The following is a 15,000-nucleotide window of genomic DNA, read 5'->3' as shown; positions in this document are numbered from 1 at the left end:
TCAATGGTAAGTGGAAGGGACAAGGTTACTAGTCTGAAGTACAGCACTTAATTTGGTCTAGGGTATGTATGGGAAAGAGATCACACTGGCTACCTCCTCTGGGCAAGGGGCCAGGATGGTAGGGCACTGTGCCGAGAGGGCACTAGTGCCAGGGTGAGCTCATGGCTCGGCAACTACTGGGCTCTCTTCCGCCCCTTTTTCTAATTCTTTGGTTTTCTCCAAGGCCTATCAGTATCAGACCTAGGAGGTGATGAGGGCACCGACTCTGGGGAAAGGCCAGAAGGGCTAGCGGCATGAAGTCAGGGGTAACTTCAGAAGCTACAGGAGGACTCCCTACTCTGGCTGCTGCGACAACCAAAGCGAGAGCGATCTCGACCTCTGCATCCGAGGAGGCCAGTTCCTGGTCTCCCAGAGAAGGTGTAACAGTTTGATCCTCCAGGGGTTCATCCTCTGGGGACAGATTTGGCGAAGAAGTGTCAGGTGCCGGAGGCTCTCCAGTTGCGATGATGAATGGTGTGGGGAATCCTGAATCTCCCGGAGGAGGATTCGCCTCATGATTTAGACCCGGCACAGGGTCCTTCTCAATTGCTGCCTCGACGTCCAGGCCGCGTATTTACAATCTGTATACACAGTCGTGAGCATACCAGCCAGTAGCCAATCACCAACCAGATCACGTAGCCAATCAGATTCGAGCAATGACGTCATCGACCGCATATTTTAATTAGCTATATTTTGCCGTATATTAGACAACTGTGTGTGAGCAGCAATAACCCATATGAAAATATTGTTCAAAATTAACTCACTGGTGTATTTTTATGCATTAAAGAGCCCAATAATAAATAAAAAAAATATGCACGCACAGAGTGACGTCATTGTCTTCTTAAAACTAAATAGAAGAGTCCTCATTCCTCCTTTGTGAAAGCAATATTGACATTTTTTCCCTGCTACGTTGTTTCAAGTATGGCGTTTTATGTCGTCAATATAATAAAATCTTCTGTTCATGTAACTATATTAGTTAAAAGCTTCATTCTGAATAACAATAATAATTATTACACAGGCATTCTTGAAGCACCGAACACGTTTCCTTAAAGGCTAGCTTTAAGAAAACGGACATATTTAGCAGTAACTGAGCTAATAGGGCCCTTTTTTTAGAATCCATAATGTTAATTAAGTCAGTTGCTGTAGATAAGCTTATTATAATGATGTAACTTGGTTATAAATAGTGCGTGCAATATAAAAACTTGGGTGATGTTGTTTCGTGTAAGCTTTGTGAACAGAATAATGGGCTACTTTCCACCTGTATACAGTATTCTATGAAATGTGGAATTTTCTAGCAGTTTAGACATTTTTATGTTAAAAAATTAGTAAAGTCGATATAAGTTATTAATATTTTAAGGCTTTGTTAAATTTTCCTTCTTTGCTGTTAATTCATAAGGTTTTCTCAATTGCGTCTCATCTGTTTACATTTTTGATCGACGATGACGTCACTGTTCGCTCCCTATCTTAATTTAATTTAACACAATTTTAGTCTCTTTTATGGACACAAATACACAAGAGGGTTAATATTTGAACAATATTTCTCGTATGGGTTATTGCTGCTCACACACATTTGTCTAATATACGATAAAATATAGCTAAGTGATATGCTATTCGCATATAGGCTGGATGACGTCATTGCTCGAATCTGATTGGCTACGTGATCTGGTTGGTGATTGGCTACTGGCTGGTATGCTCACGACTGTGTATACAGATTGTAAATACGCGTCCAGGCCGGACGGCGCATGGCGCTGCTCAGTGCTCGCAAGTGGCACTGGCAGCAGTTGAGGGTCAGGCATGCCTGACAAGGGGTCCGGAGGTACAATGATTACAGTCCGTTAGTCCGAAGGCCCGATAGTTCGAAGGCCCGATAGTCCGAAGGTCTGATAGTCGTAGGTCTAAGCCGGCATTCCGAGGCAAGAGACCCCCACCCCGCCTGATTAATCCCCGCCTCCCATGGCTAATACGGCAAAATTGTAACCAGTAAACACCCTAGGGTACGTTATGTTGGTATTTTTATGGGTGTTTACTGGTTACAATTTTGCCGTATTAGCTATGGAGGGGAAGGGGAAAACTGATTACAGTCCGTCGGACTATCGGGCCTTCTGACTTTCGGACTATCGGACCTTCGGACTATCGGGCCTGCTGACTTTCGGACTATCGGACCTTCGGACTATCGGGCCTTCGGACTATAGGGCGGTCACCGGTACAATACCTCGCGGATGACTTGAATTTGGCTGCGGCAGAGATTCCTGCCCCAGATGGAGATCGTAGCCTCTCAGAGAGTCTTGTTCGGGGGCGTCCGCTGGGCGTTGTTTACTTGGGCAGCCTTCCCAATTTGTGGAGTGGCCTGTCTCCTTGCACATCCTGCAGCGGTACTGCTCCTCCTGAATGTCTCTTCGGGGAGAGGGAGGACCTCTTTGTGGGCCAGCCCTTCGCGACTGGAGAGGGCTAGGCCAAGAATGGTTCAGTGTGTGCCCCTTCCGCTGACCACTTCGGTGGGTGGAAGATGGGGTTTCATCTTTATCTGGTTCTCCTACAGTCGGGGCCTCCGTGGAGGAGATAGCGTGGCTGTGAAGTGGCGTTGGTAAAGGGCTTCCCCAGAGAAGGTCCTGACCCAACAGGAAGTCCACTCCGGGCCGAATTCCACCCACCACGCGAAGGCGGTGGGGTAGCGTGCCCCAAGGTGTCATACCCTGGAGCTTGACCATGGGAACGGTAATGGTGTGGCCTTCTATCTACTTCATCTCCCACAGGGTTTTCTCGTCAACCATAGCATCGGCTGGCACTTGGGCCCTGGCGATCAGGCTAATGTCTGCCACAGTGTCTACTGTGACCGGAAGGGTCACGGGCAGGCTAGTGCTCTGAAGAGGGGCCACCGAGATGAACTGGGTCTCCAGTCTCTCGCGGTAAAGGATCTTGTGCAGTACGGCTGCAGAGAATGAGGTGCTAATGAGGTTGACGAACTTGGTGGTGGGGACATGGTGTGGACAGGCCGGAGATCTAGCATTGTAGTGGCTGGCAGCACCACAGGATTTGCACGGGCCTCTTGTAGGGGCTCGGTGGCCTGCAGTAACTGTTGGTGGAGAGGGCTGAGTGGATGAAGCAGGAGAGGAGTTCTGGCTGTAGTAGTAGGCTGCTTGTTAGTGCCTAGTTTGTATCAGCACTCAACTTCAGCATGCCCCACCTTCTTACAGTGGGTGCATGTGGGCTTGCTCAGCAGTCCATTCTTCGGGCGAGTTGAGTTGGAGAGGTAGGCAGGCAGAGCGATGTATTTCTGAGAGGTGCTGTGAGACTGGTTGAAGGTTTCCCATGAATCGGCCATGCGGCAGGCTTCCATAAGTGTGGTGGGCTGCTTATCATTGAGATGTACAGCAAGGGGCCCAGGCACACATTGGTAAAGGCCTTCCAGCATGGTCCAATTGAAGAGGTCCTCAAACGTTGTGCAAGCCAAGGAGTCAAACCAGTGGGTACCAGACTTGGTCTTGTGACAGGCCCATTTGGTCCAGGACCAGCCGACTTCCTTGGGAAGACCTCGGAACCGCTGTCTCCATTTCTCTGGGGTTATTTCGTTGGCCTTTGTGATGACTCTACGAACTTCAACCATGTTGCCTCTCTGGCTCTTCTCCAGTGAGCGAAGCGCTGCCTTAGCTTTTCCCTCCATATGCTTGGCTAGTATTAAGGCTCTCTCTATCTCCGTGGTGCTGTAGTTATCGAAGAGTGCCTTGATTTCCTCCAGCCATGCTTCTGGCTCGTCCTCAGTCCACTTGGGGATAAGGAAATTAATGCTCGAGATTGGAGCATTTGGTGCAGCAGGTGTGGGGCTGGAGGCTTGCTGTCTAGCCATAGCTTCGGCATTCTCCCTTTTTGCTCTTTCCAGCTCGAGCTCCTTCTCTTTGAGAGCTAGCTCACTTTCCTTCCAGGCTAACTCGTGCTATCATCTCCTTTCTTCTCTTTCTTCTTCTAGCTGCCTCTGTTCGGCTTCATACACCCTCCATTCTTCTTAACACCTCCTCTGTTCTTCTTCATACCTCCTCTGTTCGGCTTCATACCTCCTCTGTTCGGCTTCATAATTCCGCCGTTCGAGTCTTTCTTCCTTCTCTCGCTTGGCCAAGTCGTCCATTTGCTCCTTGACCCATATGGCAAGTTCCAATCCCGTGAGACCTGCCACCGTCCCCAATTCCAGGAAGGCTTTATAATTCTCTGTGCCATGGTTCTGGTGGGGAAGGGCGTCTACCCAGTGACGTGGCACCCTTTCAAAAGGTGGCACGGTGGTTGGGTGTGCCGTGTAAAGGTCACACTGGTGGCACTCAGTATCCTTAGGTACTGGTGCAGGTTAGGTACCACAAGGACTTTTCTTCTGTGTTCCCTTTTGTCTGGTTTTGTTTTTTCTTCTCTAGTTTGCTTGGTTGGTGGCACTATGGTGCCAATGTGTTCCTAGGAACCCCTTACTTGAGTCCAACTAGGCTATATGGGGGGAAATGCACTCTACCCCAGCAGAGTGTAACAACCTGAATGAGAGAGAAAGAGAAGGTAAACGAGAGAGAGAGAGAAGTAAGCTATTAGTTGAGGACAGTGCTGCAAATTAGTGGCACTGTGGAAGGAAAAGTGAATTTGTGGTTGCTTTTTAAGAGGCCCTCGTGAGTGTCTGGTCGCAGTACCCGCAGTGCTATAATCCCCTTCTATTTCAGACGGGAAAAGGCCACTGTCTGCTTAGGTCTGGGTAAAAGGCCTCACTCGTGACCGACAGTTTATCACAGTAATTAATCTTAACTTGTCCTCATCTAATTGTGGGACAGATGTGTTTCTTTTATTTGGTTTGATTTATTTAATTGTCCCAGTGTCGGCCCTTCTTTCCTTGAAGAGGGTGGCGTACACTCGGTTAGGCTATGCTGAAGCTTACTTGGATATATGAGAGAGAGAGAGAGAGAGAGAGAGAGAGAGAGAGAGAGAGAGAGAGAGAGAGAGAGAGATTCAGTCAGCCAATTTGTGCTGCCTGAGAAAATTTTAATTAAATTTTTATAAGTGCACACTGGCAGGGTTCTTAATTGCAGATACGTCGTCTTGCAATGAGGGGATTGTTTTTAACAATCGTAACTTTCCCGGTAGCCGATTCACTACACTGAGGAGCTTAGAGTAAAATAATAAGTTCTTTTCTTTATATGATTTTTCATTATGTCGGGTATTTGTATAGGAACTTGCTATCTGTATTAATTCTAACTGACCTATCATACCTGACTAAATTATATCTTGTTTTATCTATGGTATGGAACCCTGTCCTAGTCTATCTATTGAAGTCTGTCTGGCTAAAATTTTGCGAGGGGGTTTACTACGCAGAAGAAGTAGACCCAAGAAGTGGCTTTGAGGCATAACTACCAGTCACACAAATGATAATAACAAAGGGGCTGTAAGATGGCGGACATGGGGAGCGGTCACTCGGCTCCCAAGATGTTGGGAGAATCCCGTTTGCACAAACAATTTCAAAACAAACAGCTCTAGAAGCGGCGTCGACGGCTGAGTGCCCTGGTTTCGAACCGCGCTTTTCTCAATTCAATTACACAAAGCACTCGAATTCCTCTCACAAAACGAACTAATCAAATGCAGGAATACAGATTTACTCTAAATATAGCCTACCAACAATGCATAGGATTTTACATTAGGGGGATGGAAAACGAAAGTACTAGGCAACGCTGTTGTCTTTTGTTTTTTTTTATTTCTCACGCGGAATTAACCGTCTACTTAAGGAGTGGGCCCTGGCAAGACAATGAAATGGATTTGTGCTGTTCGGATGGAACCAAGTTTACGTTACTGAAAAATATATTTTATGGTAAAATTAATTATTGCCGTTCGTTTTCTATTTCAATGACACGGTGTTTTGATATGATTCCTGCTATGAACACACTTAATGCCGATTGGGAGTGACGAACGCGGTTACTACTTTTGGAATTCAATGAACTTCGCAAATTCTGTCTCTACCCTCGAGAGATATGTGAGGCGTGCTTTTTTTTCTGCTCGTTATCGTGCATGAGTTAACTCGTTAAAAAAAATCAATATCATGCATTAATCCTTGGCCGGGGAAAATAGCAAAATATTAACAATTACACGGTAACTCGGCCTACGACCTTTGCTGGAATGTACACACGATATCCGAACACGGCAAAATTGCTCCGTCTTAAGATTTTATAAATTGTGAATTATGCTGCTCTCAATGCACACTTTCCTATGTACGCTAATTCTTCATTATACCTGGCATTCTAACTATTCTTATTATTATTATTATGCCTTGTGCTGTCTCCTTGTTTGGAAGAGTAAGATTAAATTAAATATCTGACTTTTCTCTTTGGAATTAATTGTATTTAATTGTCTTTTTCTCCAGATACTTTCTCTAAGTTAATTAGATCCTACGCACGATTGTCAATGTTACGTATGGGGGCTTGGCTGATAAGTTTATTACTTGATTAACGTAATTACTAAGGCCCTGAGTGCCAAGGACAAACGTAACCTGTCAATTGAAGCTACAAATTAACCTCAAAGACAGATGATTATTAATTGAATAAGGTCGCCAGTCGAGAGGAAACTCGACACAAAGAATAGGCAGTTAGCTAAGAAATTACTTTAACAATCGCCCAACTTCGGATGCAGTCAATTTTCTCTTCGCTTCAGTATGTTTTAACACAACGGGCTCTTCTGAACAATGGGATTGAGACACAAGGCTGCATAAATGCTGTAAATGACTTGTTTAACGTTCCCTAATTCCTAGTTACTTCATGGGAATAGTGGAATGTTGCTAAGCAATATAAATTATTCTTAATCTAGACTTCATAAAAGCAAATTGTTATCCGGTTTATCTAGATGGTGGTGAAGGGGGGAAACAAAGGAAACTGGAAATACAGAGAAAGATACTAGTAAATTGCCGAAGCTTTGCATAAAAAAATCAGACTTACAGTGGACGACAAGTTGTTTGCGCATACACCGGACGATCGGAAGTCTTGATAATAGCAGTCTTCCCAATTCACTAATAGCAAGGAAACACAGTCAGAGGGAGAGGACTACGAGGCATGTGCCTCTCTCACGCAGGCAAATTTCTCTCTCCCTGTTTTCAGGACAAACAGAGTGGCTGTCCCGCATCTTATGCCCTTGGGGTCTGAAATTTTGGTCAAAACATTCGCCGAACATAGTACAGTGAAAAAAGAAGCTTAAGACCACCTTCAATAGAGATTACTTGTGGAAACTTTTCCTGTGGGGTTAGGTCCCTAATGCTACCTAGTCTTGCTATGATCGTTATATTTGAAATGCCTGGCCTACCCTGCTGGACAAAGACGTTTCCCTGTCGTTGTTCATGTAATCTTTCCTACAATAAATTGCATAGAGGGCGAACAGCAGAATATTTATAAATATATATATATATATATATATATATATATATATATATATATATATATATATATATATATATATATATATATATATATATATATATATATATATACTGTTAATATATTTTTATGCAGGTCATTCGGCTGATGATTTTAATCATTAATTACTATGATTTATAAGCCTTGCCTTACCTAAGACCCATGGAATCCTATCAGTTAATGCTAAAAGTTACCAAAAAAGACAGATAATTAACTTAATTAGATTGGTCACCAACTGAAACTAGGTTGCTGAATATATTGATTTATTCTGAACACATGAATTGAATAAATAACATTACTCAAACAACTAGTTTCAACAAAAAGAAAAGAGTAATAAAAATGTGAACTGATATCTTACGAGAGCTAATAACAGCTTCAACTTCGTCCCAGTTTGGACACAAGATATTTCAACATAAACTAGCGGATGACGCAACAGCTGGGGAACTCTTGTGATGCGCCTATAAGCAATTTCAAGTGCAGGACTTGAGAACAGTGTTATGCTAATCCTTTTCCAAACCAGATTCTGGCCAGGTTCCAAGGCGTGCCCGATTCTGGAAGAGGCATATCCAGATAACAATTCGATATCAAGGACCTCTCTTTTCATCAATGGACTCCAAGGGATGTATCTTAGATCAAGGATATTACGTTAACACCATGGAGGATAATTTATGCAATCTCACTAGGCAATAATAATTGTACTTCATATATTTGACTTCATAAATGGGATATGGTTTTACTAGGATTTTCCTTAGTCTGTGACTATTTAAGAGAGAGGGAAACTTGAAACATGACATAATAGTGATAAGGCTAAAGGGAACAATTGGGAGTGATTGTCATCTTCAGACTTACCGTGGGAGTAGATAATGCAGTGATCAATTGCATCAGAAGCTCTGGGTCCGTTGAAATGGCAATTTCCCCGACTATTCCACAAGAGGGGGCGGAACAAAGGGAGGAGGCTGTGAGAGACACACGTTGCTTGTGCTCTCTATGAAGAATACCTCTGGACTCCCCGAGCTGGGTCAAAATAAGTAGGTGCTTGCTTGAAAGACTCCTCCCACCAGGTCCCGTTGGTTGGCCTGCAGGTAGCCTGAAAAATGACAAAAACACGCCAGTACAAAGGTCATAGAAAAGTGAGCTTAAGGTACAATCTATCTAAAGGTGGTCCTAGTAAAACCTACCCTGTTGAATAGGCCCTTAAACTAAACTTCAGACCTCCAGCTGACGGTTAGTGTTTTTGGAAAAAACAGCCCAGGTCTCTGGCTTCCCTCCCTAGACTGCTTTACAAAGAGAAAGCGTTGGTTCTTTTTTTTTAATATTTCACTAAATAAAGGAAGAGAGGTTGGACATGGTACTATTTATAATATATATATATATATATATATATATATATATATATATATATATATATATATATATAGATATATAGATATATATATATATATATATATATATATATATATATATATATATATATATAATATATATATATATATATATATATATATATATATATATATATATATATATATATATATATATATATATATATATATATATATATATACACATATACCAGGTGTTTCAAAATTAGAGGCCCCCTCCACAGAACAAATGGAAAGTTATGAAGTTTTCTGCTATAGCCTATCTCCAAGCACATTATTTCCAGTTGCTATTAAGCTATTTTTCATTTCACATTTCTTGTATTTTCAGACTGAGTGACGGAGTTAGATATAGCCATGGCTAACGACTCAGAGGAAATCAGATGGATTGACCGAATCCGGGCTATAACCTTCAGAGAGGCCAGGGATGCTCGCGCATCCTTCATTTCACGTTCCTGGATAGCTAAATACATTAAAAGAGATGAATCCTTTGTTAAAAGAAACTGGAACAAAAAATCCATATGAATGTCATTGCGAAAAGAGTGAGAATCTTGGAAGGCCTGAAGTTCTTTCTCAGGAGTCAAAAGACATCGTAGCTGAGGCAGTGGGTAGACCAAGAAAGTCTTTACGTAAATTGGCGCTTGAACTACAAACAAAAAGAGGAAAGAAGAGAAGTTATAGTGCTCTATATTGTGAGTTGAAAAATCTGGTATCAAGCCATTTCATGTTATCAGCAAGCCCAACATCACCCAGCAACAAAGAGAAGACCGTGCATGGTTTTGTGGTTCATTTCTTAAAGATTGGGATGAAGCTGACTTTCTCCATGTTGCCGCATCAGATGAATTCTTCATTTACACAGTCAGGAAGCCAAATCATAAAAATGACATCATTTGTGCTGCAAATTTGGATGATATCAGCGATGACGTGCGCTATCGCCAAGTTGTGAAATTTCCTTAATGTCTGGGATTTTTTCTGTTTCACAGCCAAATGGTTAATGTGGATCTTCAAAGAAAAAGGACAGTCATGGAATGGCGAAGACTTCAGAGAAACTGTGCTTACTGGTGGATTATTTCCTTTCCTCAACGATCCTGAAAATGTGTTCCTGAAAATGTGTTATCTGTTGAAGAAATCACATTTTTGCATGATAGGCACCATGTTTCAAAGCTCTTCAGACACAGGAGCTGCTTCGAAACAGTGGTATCGATTTCTTCTCATCAAGTGAATTTCCAAGTAGCTCCCCTGACCTTAATGTGTGTGAAAACATTGGTAGTATCTTAAAGGATCATGTTGAAGCGTGCACAGTGAATTATGATGGTATACCAAGCCTCGACGACCTGCGAAGAGAAGTGACTGAAGTGCTCAGGGAAATGGAGTTTGAGTCTCAGCTTTTTTGCGATTTGCTGAAATCATACCCCTCAAGAACGCAGGCTGTGGTACAGGCAGATGGAGGCCACACAAAATATTAAATACTCAGAGAGAAACTTAAATAAATACCTGTTCTGAATTACTTTTGTTTTTGTCCATATCAATTTTAGTTTATGCTGTAGGTTAATGCGTCCCTATAGTCCTGAGTTCCTGTCCTTCGTTGGTTCGAGCCCACGGGACGGCGTACTTATTATCAACTAAAAAATTCCCCTTCGGTAACATATATGAAAATATATTATTTCCGAGGTAGAGCGAATTGGATATTAAAGGACGTTTGTAGCAATGCTTGTATATATATATATATATATATATATATATATATATATATATATATATATATATATATATATATATATATATATATATATATATATATATATATATATATATATATATATATATATATATATATATGTGTGTGTGTGTGTGTGTGTGTGTGTGTGTGTGTGTATGCGCACTTGCGTATATGAATCACACCCATTCCATAATTAAAAGTACCTCAATGACCTACAGGCAGATACACTGCGCCAGCCAAGGAGCCAGCGATTATCAGACCTAGACTAAATCAAGCAAGAATCGGCGGAGTAGAAATGTGATTATTTCCAATCCAATCGTGTATTTCAAACACTTCCTCAATATGCAAGTTCGACCGTGGCCCAGTGTATAACCGTCGCGTCGCCTGCATATTCATAAGCATGAGTCGGCTGATATGTATTTAAAACAATATTTCTATCCGTTTTACACAGTTGGCTTTTGATTGATATTATATATATATATATATATATATATATATATATATATATATATATATATATATGTGTGTGTGTGTGTGTGTGTGTGTGTGTGTGTGTGTGTGTATGTGTGTGTGTGTAAATATGTAATTACCATTTCGAATATAAGAGTTCAGATCCTGCTTAAGAGCTGAAGTTTAATTATCTTAGTTACAACACTGACATATATATATATATATATATATATATATATATATATATATATATATATATATATATATATATATATATATATACATTATATATGTATCGACACTTTTTTCTACAGTTTTAAATCTTATATTATTAATCTATTATCATTAACATTCCCAGCCCTTATCCGTCATATTTTTCCTAAGTTTATTAACACAACAAGAAGAATATTTCAGTATTTAAACACATTCAGATAAAACGTATTATTAACCTTTATCCCTTTTCAGAAACGATTTATCACCACACCCTCCCCCGCCCTGTCCCCTTAACTGAAGCTCGCCTTAAACTTACACACACAAGGAAGAAATTCCAAATACCTCGCAAGCGAATTTGCAGTGCCAGTGTCCCCATAGAATTCGAGGGGTATTTGGGAAAGTGGTTCATTGCGACACGAACAAATTATGACGTCAACCCGAGAAAGGATTATGGATTTCGTTTCTTTACTTGCTATTTGTTTGCTTATTTCTTTGTGTAATTGTTTCGTTTGTGGACTGGGTCGTGTTTTGGTTCATTTGCCTGCTTCTAAGCTCTGACTTTGTTTATTTTCTAACTCTGGAAAGGATGTAGATATTTGTTTTCATTCAGAAAAAAAATCTTTAAATGAAAATAAAATAAACAGAAAGTCCATTATTAGAGATACCGAAGAAATTCAATAAAAACCCATGATATAAAAGCGAGAGGGCAATATGTCAACAACAGTTATTTGAACTTTAACTCTGAAATTGTATAATAAGTGAATATACAGTATAATCAATGAAATATGTAACATTGCTCTCTCTCTCTCTCTCTCTCTCTCTCTCTCTCTCTCTCTCTCTCTCTCTCTCTCTCTCTCTCTCCTCTCTCAGTCAGGAAAGTTATCCGCCTTTCCCAAAATGATCCATCAAGTCAACAGTACGAAGTCTGGGCTGATGCCTCTAATAACTTTAATATCAGGTCAAGCGTGAATTCACAAATCTCGAGACATGAGATACAGACTTCTGCGGAGTGTAGAGTCAACAAACTAAATTGGGAAACAACTATTGCTATATCATTAGCATTTATTGACTACTGAGCCAGAATAATTGCGTAGAAAATCTCCCCCATTATGCTTGTGGTCAACACACCTTTAACTATATATTGACGAATTACTTTCATTGAAACCTTTACGAATAATGAGGTAAATTAAGTTTGCTACGTGACCTGCGGTCATTTTACAGGTTAAAACGGCCTGGCCTGATTATGCTAATTATAATCGTGCGGTTTAGGCTGTTTTTCGTTGATAATCTAATGTGATTATTTCAGGAAAGGGGATGGATTTTTTATTTCGCAAAGATAACTTGTATGTATGTATGTGCTGTGTTGTTATTTCAGCATCTAGGAGAAGCAAGCGAGTGAAGGCTACCAAAAATATGTGAATAAATAGATATATATATATATATATATATATATATATATATATATATATATATATATATATATATATATATATATATATATATAAGATCACGTGCCACACAGGTCATTTAGGGCCGAGGGTGATTAATTAAAAGTTTTCGAGTTCAGCGCTGTCCAGCCCAGCCTAGCACTTCCGATGAGAATTCAATGTTTTGCATCTGCTTGGAGACGCTCGAGTCCAGCTCGTGTGGGAACGGGAAATATGTCAGCGCTCAGGTAATTAAGAGGCCGTCAACCTGAGATGCCATGGGACCAGAAGCTTCAAACGGCATTTCTCTTTGAAACCTTCTAGAAAGAATTCCTAGTTTTAATTGGTTTATAGGTGGGGCGTCTAGGAATTAAGTTCATTTGTATATATACCTGTATGTGCCTCGAGATTAGGCCTTTCGAGTGATAATTTTTTATTCTGATTGGAGCCGAGCAGTGGCCTAGACACCTAGTTTCAGACTGTCGCCTAAATGGTAAGTTTTGGAGATAGACATTAAAAACATTAATTAGTGCTGTTATTTTGTACCAGTGATTTTATTAGTTTTTTGTTTTGTGTCATTCTGTTTATGTTCATGTATTCTGATGGGGTGAAAAACGTAATGTGCCTCAAGCTAAGGAGATAGTTTCTCCTTTTTGTAGGTGTTTCATGACAGTGGGCATGAATGACACGTGTGTGTCCTGTATGAGAAGATGGGCGCTTGTGTGCGCCTGTTAGAATTGGCTGCTATGGGAATATGGCCAACTGGGACTGGTACAAGTGATTTAACAATGGAGAGACAGTAGTGACGGGGTAGAGACGGAAAAAGGTTTCGTTAATGTTTCATAATGCAACGATTTTAGGGAGTAGTTTGTATGCTTGGATTTTTAATAATTTTCTTCACTCTGACTGGTTACCACAATCAACATGTTCACGATGTTTTATTTTTGTAGAATGAACTTTATTTTTGTAAAAGTGATCTAATTTCACACATGCTATTTAAAAGGTTATATTTAGGAGAGAGAGAGAGAGAGAGAGAGAGAGAGAGAGAGAGAGAGAGAGAGAGAGAGAGAGAAGGAACTTCGCAACGGCTGATCTTCAAGGGTGCCAACCGGATCTCAGACAAGACCCTATACGCACCTGGCATAATAAATTGATTCAATAAACAATTACCCAGTGACAAAGGGACGTCAACATTGAGATGAGAAAAGTTATCTTGAACGTATCAGAGTTTGAGACAAAAGTTTTCTGTTAATCTATTTTTCTTTGTTTAAATGTTCATATATATATATATATATATATATATATATATATATATATATATATATATATATATATATATATATATATATATATATATATATATATACATATAATTATAATTATATACATATATATACACATTTATATGTATATATGTGTGTGTATATCTATATATATGTGTATATATATACATATATCGTATATACACATATATATATATGTATATATAAATGTGTGTGTATATATATATATATATATATATATATATATATATATATATATATATATATATATATATATATATTTGAATATTTAAACAAAGAAAAATAGATTTACAGAAAACTTTTGTCTCGAACTCTGATACGTTCAAGATAACTTTTCTCATCTTAATGTTGACGTCCCTTTGTCACTGGGTAATTGTTTATTGAATCAATTTATTATGCTGCTTAGAATATAAAAATACATCCAGTTTTTCTCATCTCCAAGAATGTAAAACTCTTAGTGAAATGATAACTTACTTAAAGGGCAAACATGATGCTCTAAGAGTTGAAGTCACCTCATAAATAATTCACCATGTTGTCTATGGTACAGACCTACTTAAGAAAATGCTTGCCTACCTACTTTAATCAAATTACCTGAAGAACTACCGCTGTCTCGAAACTTTGAGACCTAGAAAAATGTATCTAAAATCGTATTTATTCATTTGACAAACACAAAAACGATAAAAATAACGTCACCTGCTATTCTAGACTCTGATTTGTCGATTCCTGTTTCTCCCACAATGCAAAGCATTACATTTTTATTGCATAAAAATATTGTATTTACGCTTTTCGCGTTGCACCGCTGCGCGTGTGACTGAGCCATGATTATAACCTACAGCCAGGTAATGTGCTAAAGAGAGAGAGAGAGAGAGAGAGAGAGAGAGAGAGAGAGAGAGAGAGAGAGAGAGAGAGAGCTCTATACCATTCAAGATAATTCAATAAGAAAAATTCCTCTGAGAATACTATTCAGATGACTGTAGAGAGAGAGAGAGAGAGAGAGAGAGAGAGAGAGAGAGAGAGAGAGAGAGAGAGAGAGAGAGAGAGAGAGAGAGAGAAGGG

This window comes from Macrobrachium rosenbergii, chromosome 12 (assembly GCF_040412425.1).
Source record: "Macrobrachium rosenbergii isolate ZJJX-2024 chromosome 12, ASM4041242v1, whole genome shotgun sequence".
In the NCBI taxonomy this organism is placed as follows: Eukaryota; Metazoa; Arthropoda; class Malacostraca; order Decapoda; family Palaemonidae; genus Macrobrachium; species Macrobrachium rosenbergii.
The sequence above is the reverse complement of the archived record's forward strand: the minus strand, read 5'-3'. Positions refer to the sequence as shown.